General features: G+C 40.9%; 1 protein-coding gene across 5 annotated transcripts in view; it reads right to left on the bottom strand.

The window, feature by feature from the left end:
- HELZ (helicase with zinc finger) overlaps nucleotides 1-15202 on the bottom strand; it is a 90665-nt gene that overhangs the window by 70311 nt on the left and 5152 nt on the right. Inside the window, exon 1 of one of the 5 annotated variants that reach the window (XM_027691997.1) lies at nucleotides 7461-7511. The exons of 3 other annotated variants lie outside the window; for them this stretch is intronic. The gene's annotated coding sequence lies outside the window, so the exon portion shown is untranslated. Of the gene's footprint in view, nucleotides 1-2330; nucleotides 2404-7460; nucleotides 7512-15202 lie in introns of those variants that run through there. One more of the 5 variants, XM_027691996.1, reaches the window with a different exon arrangement.

Below are 15202 nucleotides of genomic sequence, written 5' to 3'. Positions count from 1 at the left end.
ATACAGGATACACATCCCTAGAGACACTGTACTTTAAAGCTGACTTCACAAAAATGTGTTAACTGAAAGAAGAAAAAATGTAAGAGTTCTCACTTTTGCTTTAGTAAGCAGCATACTATCAATATTTGTGATTACAGATCTACTGTTACGATTGGCTCATATAACTATTTCAGTCCACTTCAAAAATTCACTTCTAAAAGCTTCCTTTATACTTGATATTTTCAGATTTGCAACCAAAGGTGAAGTAACTTCAAGAATTTAATCCAGAAGTCAAATAAATGCATTTTCCTCATATGAAAAATAATCCACTATCCCACTTTTCCCATTAACACAGGCCAACACACAGGAGAAATATAAACAAGATTTTTCATATACTATACAATATACTGTTCTATGTGTTCCCTTTCAGTCTTAAAATTTCATTCAGTATCAAAATAATAACATAAAGGAATATTGATTTTTCAAGACAATTTTGACTTAAACCACCTTCCTTTTTACAACACTAATATAAAAATTTATGTACAACAATATCTTCCCAAAAATGAAGGAACACAAGCAGGAATATTTTGCAGTTATCCCAGTATAAAGCTGTGCCACGTGCTTCTTTCTTAATAACAGCCTTGCAAAATATTACCTCACTCATCCACAAATTTCTTTTTCTGCTAAAAATAAGTCCCCACTTTCAACCAAAATAGGAATTGGCAAGTAGGTTTTGCATTTCCATACATGTGAGTAAATCCATTCATTAGGTAATTCTGCTACAGATTCAGCTGCATCACTTGAGCACGTATTTTCAATTATATAAATGTTAGGTATTCTTAAACTGTGTTTGCAAGGACCCTTTGTACATACAACTAAAAATTACACTGGCTTTCACTTCACTAACATTTTAGGCCACAGTATATTTTACAAATCCGGGATTTGCTTCCACAGTAATACAATAGTTAATTGATGTTTTTCTCATGTACATTCTGTTTTCCTCCTGAGGGACTGAAAACAGAGGACTCCATGAACTCTGCTGTAATTTTGATTTCCTCACTTCCTGGCTGACATATAACCAAAATTCCTTTGACCAAAAGCCTGAGCAGAGCTTCTGTGTGTTTATTCCCAAAGAACTGATTAAACCCAGATCCCATCCTGACTGACCTGGCCAGCCCCACTGACAGGCATTGGAAAGCTTTGTTATCCAGCCCTTCTTCTCCAACATGTCAAAGATGTGACTTCTCAACTGCCTTATCCTGGCAAAACTTCATCTGTTTGAGAAGAAGCTGATTTTACAGTGGCCACACAATTTCCTTGGGCAATTTGAAGATTTCAGAGGACATAACTGAGCTTAATTAAAAACCTGTGGATGAGGATGAGCAGCAGGACCAAGATGTTGGGATAATTGGCCAATCTGAGTCACCCTAATGGTATTTCAGAGTGGCAAAACCCCACCCAAGTCACAGTGCAGGGGGTACAGTGACAGTTTAGGAGCCACTGAAGTGTAATTTATTTTTTAAAAAAATCAAATCATAACAAAGAAACCCAGTATGTGGACAACATGTGGAAAATGATACATTCAGGCTCTCAGATTTCATTTCAATCCCATTTAGAGCCACACATGCAGACTCAAACATGAACATTTAAGGGGATATTTGTGCCATCTACCTCAGACTCCAATACAGGTGCTCAAGTGTTCAAAAAACAAGTACACTGGCACTTCACAGTATGATTTAGTTGGCAGGGTGGTATCCAGCCAAAGGTTGGACTCAATGATCTTGGAAGTCTTTCCCAAACTTCCAAATATTCATAGAATCATTAACAGCCAAGGGATGGAGGCACTTCTTAAAAAGAAATTTGCTTTCAGTTCTGTATTTTCAAAAATTTCAGATGTAATATTGGAATTTCTAAATTCACTCTCAGAGTAGAATTTATTACAGATTAGAATTGAAAGCTGAAGTATCACAAGGTCTGCACTATATTCCCAACTCTCTTTGCAAAACTGAGCAAATTATTTCTGCACTTCACTTCTGCTTGTAAAATTGAAATTAAAATAATAAACATGTAACAGAACAGATGTCAGGAGTATTCGTTTTCTCAATGTGGCCCAGAGAACCACATTCCAGAAGAGTTCTAAATTTAAATTTGAGAAACAATTTATTCTAATAGCAAACTTTAATACATCTGCAAAATACTGAAGAAACAGTAAACAGGCATATTCCCACTATCTAAAGTTGCACAACTAAAATAGGTGGACAAATCTAAGGAAATATATATTTAAATATATCATCTGGCATCATACTTTGTACCTCCAAAAAACTCCTGCCATTAAGCAGAAGAAAACTTACTGATCTTGCATTTCTTTGAAGGCCAAGTTGTGCTCAGCTTATCTTCCCCAAAACATCATTTCAAATATCTGGTTTGTTCCAACTGCTGTAACTTAAACCTCGGTGGTTTTGTCAACTGTGAGAGATTTATTTTTTTTTCCCTATAATTAAAGATTTTCAGGCTCAATATTCCTAACGAGTGTTTCACCTTCTTGCCAAGGGGATTTTGTAAGCAAACATGAAAAGAGCAACTAAAATCTGATCTCCAAATAAAACTGCACATTTCCCCTCTAGAGCAGAAGGGGCAGCTTGAAGAGGAAGAGTGATAAACAACGTGATCTACAGTCATTTATTCCCAAGTAAACACTCCCCCTGCTTGGTGCACAGGAGGCTTTGAAGAACTACTCCAGTCTGATGAGTCCAACTTCAAATTAAAAATCAATGTAGGAGGAGAGAACATCATGAACTAAAATTCTAGTGTTTCATGGCAGTTTAACTCATGACTGTGCACTTCCAAGCCTCCCAGCTTTACTGATGTGTCTGATGGAATCAAAGGGTCCATACACCAGGATAATGATAAGTTGAAGCATGTGACGGTTCCCAAAAAAATTTCAAACAGATGCTTTTTCAAATCACTGTAAAGCATCAAGCCAGATAACTCTCGCTGTACTTCATAAACAAACAGATTAGAGGGCACAATGCTGTTCCTATTAATGTTACTGGCAAAATTCCCAATGTCTGCCAAGACAGAAGGATCAGATCCAAGGTCTCGCATGCCAAGCTGACAAACAGTAGACAAGTCAGTAAATATTTGCATATTTTAACCAAACATTAACATCTCTTGTAAAGATTTATGCTAAAGCAATGATGTTCAACTTGCAGTCCTACAGTGAGACCGGGAGGAATTTACTGTCAATTGAATTTGCTTCAAGAGCCACATCCTGGGAATCGCGAAGGGAGGCAAATGAATGAGCCCCATTGCCATGGGGAACACGCAGGGGAAGAGCGTCTCCAGCTGCCTCCCATTACAACCCACAAGCCTTCCAACAGCTCTGCTGGGAGAAATGAGCACCAAATATCCCTTGCCAAAGGCACTCAGCCGTGTCCTCCTGTTCCCAGCCTGCTGTCCTGCGGGAAAGGAGAGGAGGAGATGGATTTGCCCTTGCACTGCCCGTCGGGGTCAGGCTGGCACGGGCTCAGAGAGAGCAGGGCAGGAATTCCACTCATCCCGCCCTTCTCCACGCAAATGCATCCACTGTGGTTCCCAAGCCTCTGGGATTTTTCAGCCCTCCTCTGGAAAGGCCGGCTACCGAACTGGGCAGACCTTTTAAACATGTCATAAATTCAGGCAATCCTCAAGAAAAGACAGCTGGTTTATCAGAACTGCCCAGCAATTCCTTTTAAGAGCAAGAAGAGACCCACTAGATTTATTTACGAGGCTGGTTGCTCTGTCCTCCCTCAGTAACTTCTGAACTTCAAGTCAATTGGAACTGAATTTCCCAGAAGTCTGAAGGGTCTCGAAGATGCTTCAGGTTTCATGAAAAATGTGTAACAAGACAGATAACAGACCCAGGGAAAGGTTAAAGTTATAATTCAGCCTCTTATGGATACCCAGACATCAGTTACCCCATCAATTACTGCCATGTGCTGCCATTTACCTTTGCTGGAGCAAAGGATCACCAGGGGAAGAAAAAGCCTTATTTATTTTTCTTGCCATAAACTGCATCCATCACCTTCACTGCTCAAGGATCCATCCAGGTTTCCCTAAAGCAGAGTTTCCAAACTTTTTAGACTACAGACATGAGCAATAAACAACACATTGCCTTCTGGAAGTTGTTACTGGTAAACTGAGATTTAAACAATTCACACATGAAGGCCTCAAAATTCTGTTATTTCCGTAACCCAGAAATATAACATTTGGGAAATCACAAAGTTGGTAGGGCTACAATCCCTGGGACTGAATAGTTCCCCTCTCACTCAAAATTATCAGGAAAAGACTGACAAGATATTTTAGTTTACACAGGCATGGGAAGATCTGGGTTTGTTTCATAATCTGAATTAATGTATTAAGTATACTATACAATCAAAACACTGGCTACTGTGAACATGCCAATGTTATAGTTAATAATGATGGGTCACTGGGAATTGAACTATCAAGACTCTGTAAACAAACTGCATTTGTCAATCCACACACTAAAATAGGGAATAATACATCTGTCCACTCTTAAATCATATTATAGAGTTGCTCTGGCAACTCTTGTGATCCCATCTTAAGGCAGGCTTGCATCTCTACATGTTAATTGTTTTTGTACTACTACAAAATACCACTCAAGCACCTTTAGATGACTAAAATAAAATTAAATACCTATGTATTTTCCTTACCTATTGTGATAAAATAAACCAAGCTTTGCCTTAAGATAAAAAATAATACCAAAACCCAAACCCATTTCATTCAAGCCTCCAGGAAGGAATAAAATAGAGCTGCACAAAATACACCAGCGACTTACAGACACACAGAGGGGAAAAAAAATGCACTTTCCTAGTGTCATGACATATAGATCATAAATAATCCCACTCTCAGAAATCATTTAATGAGAGTAGGTAATGACAGTGCACTATAGCAGTGTGAATGATGTAACAGAGAGAAAGGATGGTGCATCTCCCATGCACAGGGTGAAGAAAAGGAGTGTAGGAAAGGTGCTTTTGTCTGGTTTTTTTAAGAAAAATATAAGAGCACAGAACTTGTGCACTCCTTTATTGCAATTATGGCTGAAGTCTGTAATAGCAGTTACACAGAGTTCTCAGAAATGCACTGCACACCTTGCAGAACAAATACAAAAGCCTCCACCCTTGAGAAAGGACAATCTAATCAGTTTTCTGAAATAACCGAATTACTTTAGCTAATGTTGTACAACTCCAGGCAAAATGACCCTACTTTAAATTCCAAAAATGATGTTAAATCTGAACTGGAGCATACAGAATGAGGAAAGCGTATTTCAAGGTTTTATTCCACAGCAAGAACTTCTGCTACATGGCCTCTAAGGAACATGATATGCTTGATTCTGGGGAGGGAAAAAAGGGAATGAAGAGGTTCATGATGCCCCTGACTGTTCAGATTATCCTTCCACGTTGAAAAATCAATGAGAGCACCATAAATTAGGAGGACAAGAGATCTCTGGCCACATAAACGGAGCCTTGAGTCTAATCCTGTAAACTTAAGGTATGGAATAAACAAATTCACATTTACTGAAAGAAGAACAAGTGCCTGTGGGTGGTTTATCATCCACATAAGGACAGTAACAAAAATAAAGAGGCAGTCAAGATTAAGAGCAAATGCCTTCTGCATCTGGATCCTCTGTGGGCTTCAAATCTCTTTACATCCATCACAAACAGTAACAAGGTTTTTGCATGCTAGTTATGATTTCAGTACAGACTACTAAGGGATTATTAACACTTTAGTACCTTTACTAATCTCTTCTATTTTCCTCTTGGAAATAGCAGCAGAAAGGACAGTCTCTGCAGCCAGCAGCAGCAGCATTGAGACATGGACAAACTGCCTATCTTTGGCTCAAAAATACAGGAATGGCCTCAGAACTTGCAACCACCACATAAGTATCCCTAATATCTTCATATCCCGCCTTTAAACTGATCCATTTTCTCACAGCTGCCTGAAAACATTACCTGCCCTGATGAAACTAAGCAAAATACCTGGCAAGTCAAAGCACAACATCTACGTGGCGTTGTCTGAAAGCCACCCACAACCCCCAGGGTTCCTGGTCACACAAAGCAAATATATATATACACACATATTGCATTCATTAACAGAACAAACACCAGGTTGTAAAGTTCGATACTCTGAGGTTGTGTGAGGACAAAACAAATCTGTCCAAGCTCAGGTTGGCCTCCTGTGTGTCTGCATTATGATATTGCCTGTAACTCTATTAGTCACAGGGAACATTTTCCAAGGGCTACCTGGCGGAATGAACAGGCAGAACTGAGGCTGCTGCTTAATGGACATGCAGTGAAATACTTCAGCACGGGGCCTGAGGCCTTATTTACTGCATGCTGCTCATATCTGGTTCTAAAGACTGCATTTTAATGATTTCATTAACTTTTCAATAATGCCTCCAGTACTGCCACCCAGCACCTCACAAGTATTACGAAAACATCTTCATCATTCTGACAATATTCTCATTTTACAAAGAATTAAGACACTAAAACACAAGGCAAAAGTTTCTATAAACTTCTCATATTCAGAGAAGTGATTTTTCCCCCCCATGCTCTGCCCTGTACTGCACAGCCCTTTCCATGATCCACACAGGACACCCAGTGTCTGCAGAGGGACTGAGGAATATCCAGCATTTCTCTGCATCACAACATGGTAGAACCATTAAAAATAGAGAAAATTAAGTGTAGCAAAGATGGGGCTTAAGTCAGATTTGCCTTCCTGTTTTCTGCTATTCACTCCTCCATTTCAGAAACGCTCTCTCATTTATGCAGATGGCGAAACTGTATTCCAACAAACAACTGGATTAGCATTGTAAAATAAATCATATGTACCCACACCACACAGCCTCCCTTCTCTTTCTTGCTAACACTAATATTTTTCAACCTCATTCAGCCACCCCCATCTCCACATTTATTGCACATATTCTATGAAAATTTGCACCTTCTGTTTAAATCCAGCCCCTGCTTCCCCTGTGCTGCAGGAAGGCAGAGCTGGGAGGGGAGAGGAACTGGGTACCAGGAGTACACAAAGGGAATTTTCTGTGCTCTTATTTTTGTCCAAAATCATACCAGGAAGGAATGCAGGAGCCCTAGCCTTCAAATTATAGAGAAATCCCATTTAGTGTCCCAAGTATATTCACTGCAGGGATTATCTTTTACATTTGTCCTTAATGCTAATTTGACCAGTGCTGAGCAGATTTTCACAGGGTCAATAACAAGCACATCCTCGGCAGAAACAACATATCATAACACATCTCAACTTTCTACAAAGCAGCACTACAGGTCATTAGATTTTTTCTTTTCTATTTTATTATGTACGTAAGAAAATATTTTTTGCCCAATTTTTAGAAAAGACCAAACTATGTTGGCAGAACCTTTCTCTCCTCAGAGCGCCCAAAAACTCAGCCTACAATAGACACCTACCATGGGAAATTTCAACCCAAATAATTAAAATTTGGCAGGCAGCAACCAAGTGAAATGAGGACTATGTCATAGTAAGCATCAGGTAACATAATAATAGGTGGTGCTTCTGCCCCACCTAAAGTTCTTTTGGCTCCTTCATAGAAAATCCTCATGTAAACAATCTTTCATAATAACTGCTTAACACAGCAGCAGTTTGTAGCCCATGTACTTCTATGTTCACACTGCTTTTTGAGTAGAGTTTCTCACACTTGGCCAAGATGAGGGCATTTTAATTGAAATATTGTCCCATGGTTACCATTTTATCCCCATAACAACATCACCAATTACTTACTTTAAAAAAATGCATTAGAAAAGTAATTTAATCTTTGCTTCTCTTAATGAAATTTGCCAGAGAAAAACAAAGGGAAGGATCAGCACTGCCTGACCAGCTCTCCATGGAGCAGCACACACCTACAAGCCTCAAACTCAACCACACCTTGCAGAACAGCATATCCATATTCTAAAAGCTGGTTAAAAACATCATCATTCACAACCTTCCAAACTACACCTTACCTGTGGCAAAACCTCTCTTTAAACACTTCAATAACAGAACAGGGCCTTGTTCCTGTCTCGGCACATTTCACATCACAGCCTTTCGTAATACTATTGACCAAAAGGAGTGAACACCACTAATCTGAAGGACTTACACAGTCATGCAATTCCCAGTATTATTCTGCTCTGAGTCATAAGATGGTGCCAGAAGTCCTTCCTGAGAAATGCCTGCTGTGTGATACAGAGGTACATCTGTGTCGATGTGACTAAACATGTGTCACCTCCTTTTCAAAACGCCAGGCAAGTGCCAAAACTGTGTTCCCAAGGAATGCAAAGGGGAGTCAGGGAAGATTCCCAAGCATCATTTCAACACAGAACACATACCAGGATGTTTACAAATGCGTTTCAGAAGTTAAAATGCACAAACACGTCCCGGTTTTCCACAACGCTCGCCGAACCTGCCACTCGTGCAGCGCTGCCTGCAGAGAGCACCTGACCACAGCTCATCTGCCAAACTCACCACTTTAATCAGTCTCAGAGACAGAACCAAAATTAGCAGTTCCTAACTCTCAGTCTCGTGTTCAATTCACAGCTTTATCTAATACAGCTGTATTTGGATTTCAGCAATGAAAGTGGGTTTAAATTAGGGAATTATTTATCCCAGCACATCCCCATTTGGGAAACCCCAAGCAAACTCTTCCCCACCCCCAGCAGCTCCAAAGCTCAGTGATCCAATCCATGTTTTCCCTGAGTAACAGGAATCTTGCAGCAATGCTGAAACAGCCTTCCCTCCAGTGTCAAACTTTCATTTTCACAAGAGTACTTTCTCCACTCCTGACACGTCCTGATATTGCAAAGCAGCACCTCCCTGTGACCAGATGCACCTGAAGAGCACAGGTACAGGTATTTTCCCCAGGGCAAATACAGATGCTACAGGTATCTATGAGAGGTTTACAGCTGGATGGATGGGGGAGAAAAAAAAAAAAAAAGCCCTAAATTCACTTTCTGTTTGAGATGCAAAATGTGAATCACTCTTTCAATCCATTCAAAAGGCAAAAGATTGGAAAAATCTTCATGCTGAGTATCAGCTCCATTGCACTGGTCACAAACCGAGCTCAGAAATCAGCCAGAATGTTGGGATACTGAACAGGAAAATTTTCTTTCAATAGACCTCAGTCTTCATTGCAGCTTCATCATGAACTTTAATTTATTATAGTAGTGAACAATCCTGTGACTGAGTTTCTTGTTATGCATTTATAGAGTGCTGAGCACAAAAGGGTCCTCCCGTAACAGATTTAATAACACAATCACGCCACCCACAGATCCTCCAAACACATCTCTCCCCAAACCACACCTATTATGTAACTGTGCATGATATTTTTGTGTGCCTTTTTGAAAGTTCAAAGCAATAACTAACCTCCACCTCTAAAAATTGCTATCTTTATTGGAAATAACCTTTGAAATTCATTTTTACATGACCCTGCTTCAAGTAGTTTGGCATAATACAGCTAAGTCTGGTTTGGAGAGTTGTCTTCTAACTCTGTATTTTAATTTTATTAACCTTTCTGCATATGGATAATGCTTTTATAATGTCCCTGTTTCCTCTCCTCAAATGCATGACCAACCAACAGGTTCAGCTTTTAGACTCCTTCAAGACCAGAATATGGATTCCCAAGTTCTCCTCTCACAGCGACACCACAACGCGCATCCCAAACACGTCTCCCACTGGAACTCACCCTCCTCATTCCTTTTGAAAGGAACATTAACGATTCAGTCACGTCTCTGAAACCCCACTCAAAGAACCGCATCAGCAGGAATGAGTAACGATCCTGCTGTGGTTAACGGCGTAATCCTGACAAAACTTGGGAAGCAGGGAAGCGCTGTCTAGCCCGGCCAAACAAACATAAACAGAGCCACAGCCAAGGAATATCAGTCAGTTCAAACGACAAAACAAACGTCCTGCACCATTCCAAACGTGTGAGTGTCTCCAGATACGGCCAGAGCAGAGTTACCTCCAACCCACCAGCACAAACAGCCCTAATCAAAACCATCGCTGCCAGGGAAGACCCGCAGCGCTGGGTCGGTGCAGATTCCAAAGTATGCTAAAAAACATTCCCCTCAACGACCTCCCTGTGTTAGATAATGAGAGAAGTCCAACAAATTCTGGCTCCCAAGACAGCAGAGGAACAGATCCGAGGCAGCTCTCGTGGCTGGTCAACAGTACTCAGGAATCTCAGCTGATGGGGAATTTGGTTGAGAGCAGTGAAGGAACATTACCTGGGAACAGAAGCCAACTGCCCATCCCTGTCCCCCCAAAATTATCCCAGGATAAAATGAAATGTTCACTTCAAAAAAAATACAGATTACCTTACATCTAGTGAAAAGATATACGTGGAAGAGGCTTTATTTTACCTGCTGCCAAACCCACTGTGCTCTTCATTTGTGGCATTCCCTGTTTGTGATTTGTTACCTTCTTGGTTTGCTGAACCACTAAACGTTTTCCAGCCAATTAAACACTTGTGCCACATTACTAACAACCAAGATACTCCAAAACAGCTCATGTTACATATTTCCCTCTTGCCATGGGGTCTGAAGGGCTATGAAAGACCTTTTAAGCATATTTAAGCGGTGTAATTTTTAGTGTTTTGATGAATACAGTATTTTTGCTATATATAACTATGGGGGAAAAAACCCAGACTGGGAAATTCGCAGACTGAAAGATCATTTCTAAGTCACACTTACCCCAACTACCATAAAACCAGCTCAGTCCAATGCACACAGTGCTCACATTTCTATCCTTCACTTCCTGCCGCTCCAACATTCAAAATTTCATTCCAAACACAACCCCACTGTTCTTTCTCTTCCAATATTTCAGCATTACAGCTCGGAGAATCATGAGCCTTTCCTGCCTCTTACAAACAGGAGAGAGCATGACATTTATTTCCCCAGACCACATTTAAGCCAAAGACTCAAAACATCCACCTCAGACACATCATCCTTCATGCAAGTGGGACCAACAGCAACAAAAGGCACAACAGTTCACAGTCACATCTCCAAAACATCTCTTTGCATAAAATCACTTACAAAAATTCTTGCTACCAACTCAGCAGCCCTGTGTATCTACTGCTCTGTGGAAAACCTGGATAGTCCAGTGCTGCTAATTCTAAATTATGAGCCACCCAACATCTGACAGGGACTCCACACCGCTCAGAGGATCTGGCAGTTTGTCCTCATTCAGCACCAGGATGGGGCCACAGTCACCACTCAAACTTCTCAGTCACGAAATGGAACCTCTCAGTGCAGTAAAATCACATTTAAAAACGAAAAAAGATGGAAATCGATGATTTCTTATCTGCCTTTCCTCTAGTAAGTCTGTAATTTGGCATTGTGGAGGACTCTGAGAAAAGGGTGGGTAAATAACCAGCGCATTTCTAATTTATAACAACAAATTTGCATATAAAATTAGAGAAATATTTGGATATTACGTTATGGCCTCATTAAGTATCCTTTAACTTCAACTGGCAGTGCAACAGAAATGCAACAGAAAAACATATTCTCGCCCATGGGTAATTACAATCTCCCTGTTTAGATTCCTAAGCACTTCTTTTCCTACAGTAATATTCACTTTTCTGTGTTTCTCAGACATGAGTGATTGCTTCTGGTTGAAGCCTCATGTTGTAAACATTTGTGTGCAGAGAGGATGAAAGCTCAGTAAGCAAGACTGGTTTGGAATAAGGAACTGGAGTTACATATCAATGGCACCAGAATAAAACCCCCCAGCAGCTGGCCTGCCCCTGTGGAGCAGTCTGACCTTGCAGCCTCCAAATTTCCCTATCTATAAAGTTTTTTTATATTCTCCCACCCCAAAATACTGAGGGAAAACAAGTGTTTACTTCCCCAGTCAAAATCTCCAGAAGACAAAGCATTCCTCTGGGTTGTTTTTTTTTTTAATTCCATACCAATGCTGTGTGCAAACTTTTTTTAAAACCAGCCTCTTTTCTTCCTTGCTGAAAAAGAATGGCAATTGCAGAAGTTTACACTGAGGGCAGCTAAGAAATCAAACATATAAAGCGCCATGTCTTTAAATATATGTCATTGATACACATAAACACAAGTGCTGCCAAAGGCCAGGGAAGAAATAGCAAGACAAACAAGAACAAAAAAGGAAGGTCTTGTTTGTTCTGATTATCTAACCCACAGTCCTTCCATCTCAAGGCAAAAAACACACGGACCACGTAGTGAAAATGGGCTTTTGCCTTAACAAAGGAAGTGAGACATGATTAAAGAGCTGTAACACGAGCAGGAGGGAAGGTCAGGATTACAAAATTTGGTATTTTAGCCCCCCCTGATGACACAGTGGCAACCTTGAACAGGGAGGAACACTGGGGATCTGCTTCCTTCCAGGAAGAAGGTTTTGGCAATGCCAGGAGAGACATCAGGGCAGGACTGGAGCCTCCCAGGATTCGTGGCCTACTGATCCCCAGGGCAGGGGAATTCCAGCTGTCCAACCACTGTATCCCTAAGCCAGAGCACAGGAACACCATCCTTCCTCCTCAGTCCCCAAGCCAGGGCTTCCCTGACTTACTCAGGCTGCACACAGGGGACAGGATTTAAATCTTTTCTAATTTAGATTTCACTCCTGCTGCCAGAGCTGTGAGGTACCAGTGACCTCAGGAGGGGCTGCCACTGAGGTGAGACATTCGAGGCTTTGAACTAATAATCTGAATTGCCCCAGCAATTGCTTCTGCCATTACTGACATGAAAACACTTTAAATAACCTGCAGTAGCAAATGTAAGATGGTAGCAAATAACAAATAAAAAGACAAATAAACCAACACACTGAAAGTCAGGAAGAATATCCAGCTATAATTGCAAAGGGGATTTTACTAACAAAAATAATCACCAATGATGGAGAAATATTTCATCCAGAGTTGGAAAACATTGGTAATAATATTGCCCAGCTCTTACATGGGCTCTTTCATCCACTGGTGTCAGAACTCCTCACAAATGGGTCACATTCACTATTCCTATTTTAAATTCCTTCAAAAATAAGCATGAACAGGTGGAGTGATTTGTATCAGGTTGTCCACATCTCTCTAGGACTAAGCCTGTACCTGTCCACTTGGGAATATCATCTCTTCAAGCCTTCCAGACACTCTTACTCATATTTTCTGAGATGAGAATTTCTCCATGAATCCAACCTTTCTCTCCAAACTACAGCCCTTCTCCTGCAACCAGATCAAGTGACACTGATCCCAAAGCCCAGAAGGAACTGCTCTGAAACCAGTGAGATTTCACAAAGGAAAAGGATCCTCCATGACAGATCAAGAAGCAGAACTGGGACAAATTACAGAATAAGATGCTGCTTCCACATCTCCCTTTAAGTTTTAGTCTGATGGGAAGAGATAAAAACAACCCTCCAAACAAACCAACAAAAAAAATCCCAAAATAAACCAACAAAACCAGATATTACAACCTTTCAAGTCTTCAAGCCATGACTTTAATAAGGCTCTTCCACAGAAAAATTCATCTGGCTTACCTAAAAAGGCACAGTGTCTGTATGAATTAAAAGAGGGAAAATACACACTGCCTGTTTCAGAAGCCCAAAAAATCCATGGAGGTGAAGAGTGATAACAGAAATGTGATTTCAGCCAGGAAAAATAAAGAAGTAATTTCTGCTCTCAGAACAAATTACAAAAAGAACTCAATTTATCAGTAATAACACATAAAATGTTCCTTCACTTACCAATAAAGAAAAACTGTTCTGCTAATTAAAGTTCAACAAAAAAAAGCTTAACTCAGCTTCTACCACTCACAATTTCTGTGCTGTGAAAGCCAAACCTACCACAGTCTGATTCCCTTGGTTTGCATCCCAAGGAGGGGGAGGGAACATGGGGGTCCTTTGTACACTTTCTCCTCTTCTAAGTTTCAACTGAATGTCTAAAATCAGCTCCTCACTATGGACCAAGAAGCTGCCCAGCACCCCTAGACTGTCCCTGTCAAACAAGCTTTGCCATTTAAGAAAAAAAAAAACAAAATCAAAAAAGAGCATTTTCATTCACAATCTGTTATGGTTCAAAAGTACTAAAACAACTAAAATTAAAACACATCATTTTAAAACCTCCCTGTTCTACCAATCAGTCTCAGAAAATAATACAAACTTGCCAAGTATCACTTGCTTATTTTTTTTTATTTTTATAAAGGAGTGTGTAATATAAATAATGGTGAGGGGGTGTATTTTATAATTTGCCTTGATTCAATTATACTATTTATTAAGAACAACATTAGAAGCCCTCAACAATCAAACCATCCCAAGCCATGGTGATACACTCAATCTGTCAATGGTGATATTCCTTTTTAGGGTATTTTTCTGTCTTACAACTGAATTGGGGTTTTTTTCTTCAACAAAAAGCTAAATATATTATTTTAAAACTTCATCTCAAGCTCACTGTACCTCTGATAATGCAAAAATCCTATTACCTGGTTAACTCTTACTCATTTTGTCATTAATTGGGAACCAGCCTTGCAACTGTTTCCCTGCAGTTATTTCTTAATTTCCATCGATGATACGTTTAAATCACATTACTATAATCAAACAATACTTTGCCTAACAGTGCATTGAGGCCAAAACAACTGCACCCAATTTGGAAATTAATGAAAGGACATGGCCCACCCCAGGAGGGGTAACATATATCCTCTTCCTGCTTGGGGATTCACCCTAAAAATATGTATACAGTGTCTTGGAAGGGCTGTGCAGTGTAAAGTCTCCTGTTTTCAGTCTCAGGGCCGTTCCAGGGTGTAAATTGTGCTCCCGGGACCTGTGTTAAACCTCCCAACTCCACTCCACTCTCCCTGCCAAAGCCTCCTGCAGAAAACAAAAACACAGGCTCATCTGCCCACCCTCCAACTGCTGCGAGGGGGCAATTTTACAACAGCCGTTAAACCCTCCCGATTTATTTTCCCACCCCTCCGCAAAGCCCTGTTTTCCAGGGTTGTTATTCCCCGGCCGTGCCCCTCCCGCCCCGCCCGGTACAAAAACAAAGCTGCCTCCCACCCCCCCTGCATCCCCCCCGGAGCACCCCGGGGGTTGTGCGAGGCATCCCCGGCTCTGCGGGCCGGTCGCCGGGCCCAGCGGAGCCCGGGGCGGCTCCTCCCGCCCGCGGGGCGCGGGGGCCGCGGCGGCTCCGGGGTCCGGCCGCCAACCACCCGAA

The sequence above is a fragment of the Neopelma chrysocephalum genome, unplaced genomic scaffold, assembly GCF_003984885.1.
Source record: "Neopelma chrysocephalum unplaced genomic scaffold, ASM398488v2 Primary Assembly neopelma1_84, whole genome shotgun sequence".
NCBI lineage: Eukaryota > Metazoa > Chordata > Aves > Passeriformes > Pipridae > Neopelma > Neopelma chrysocephalum.
The sequence above is the reverse complement of the archived record's forward strand: the minus strand, read 5'-3'. Positions and strand labels throughout refer to the sequence as shown.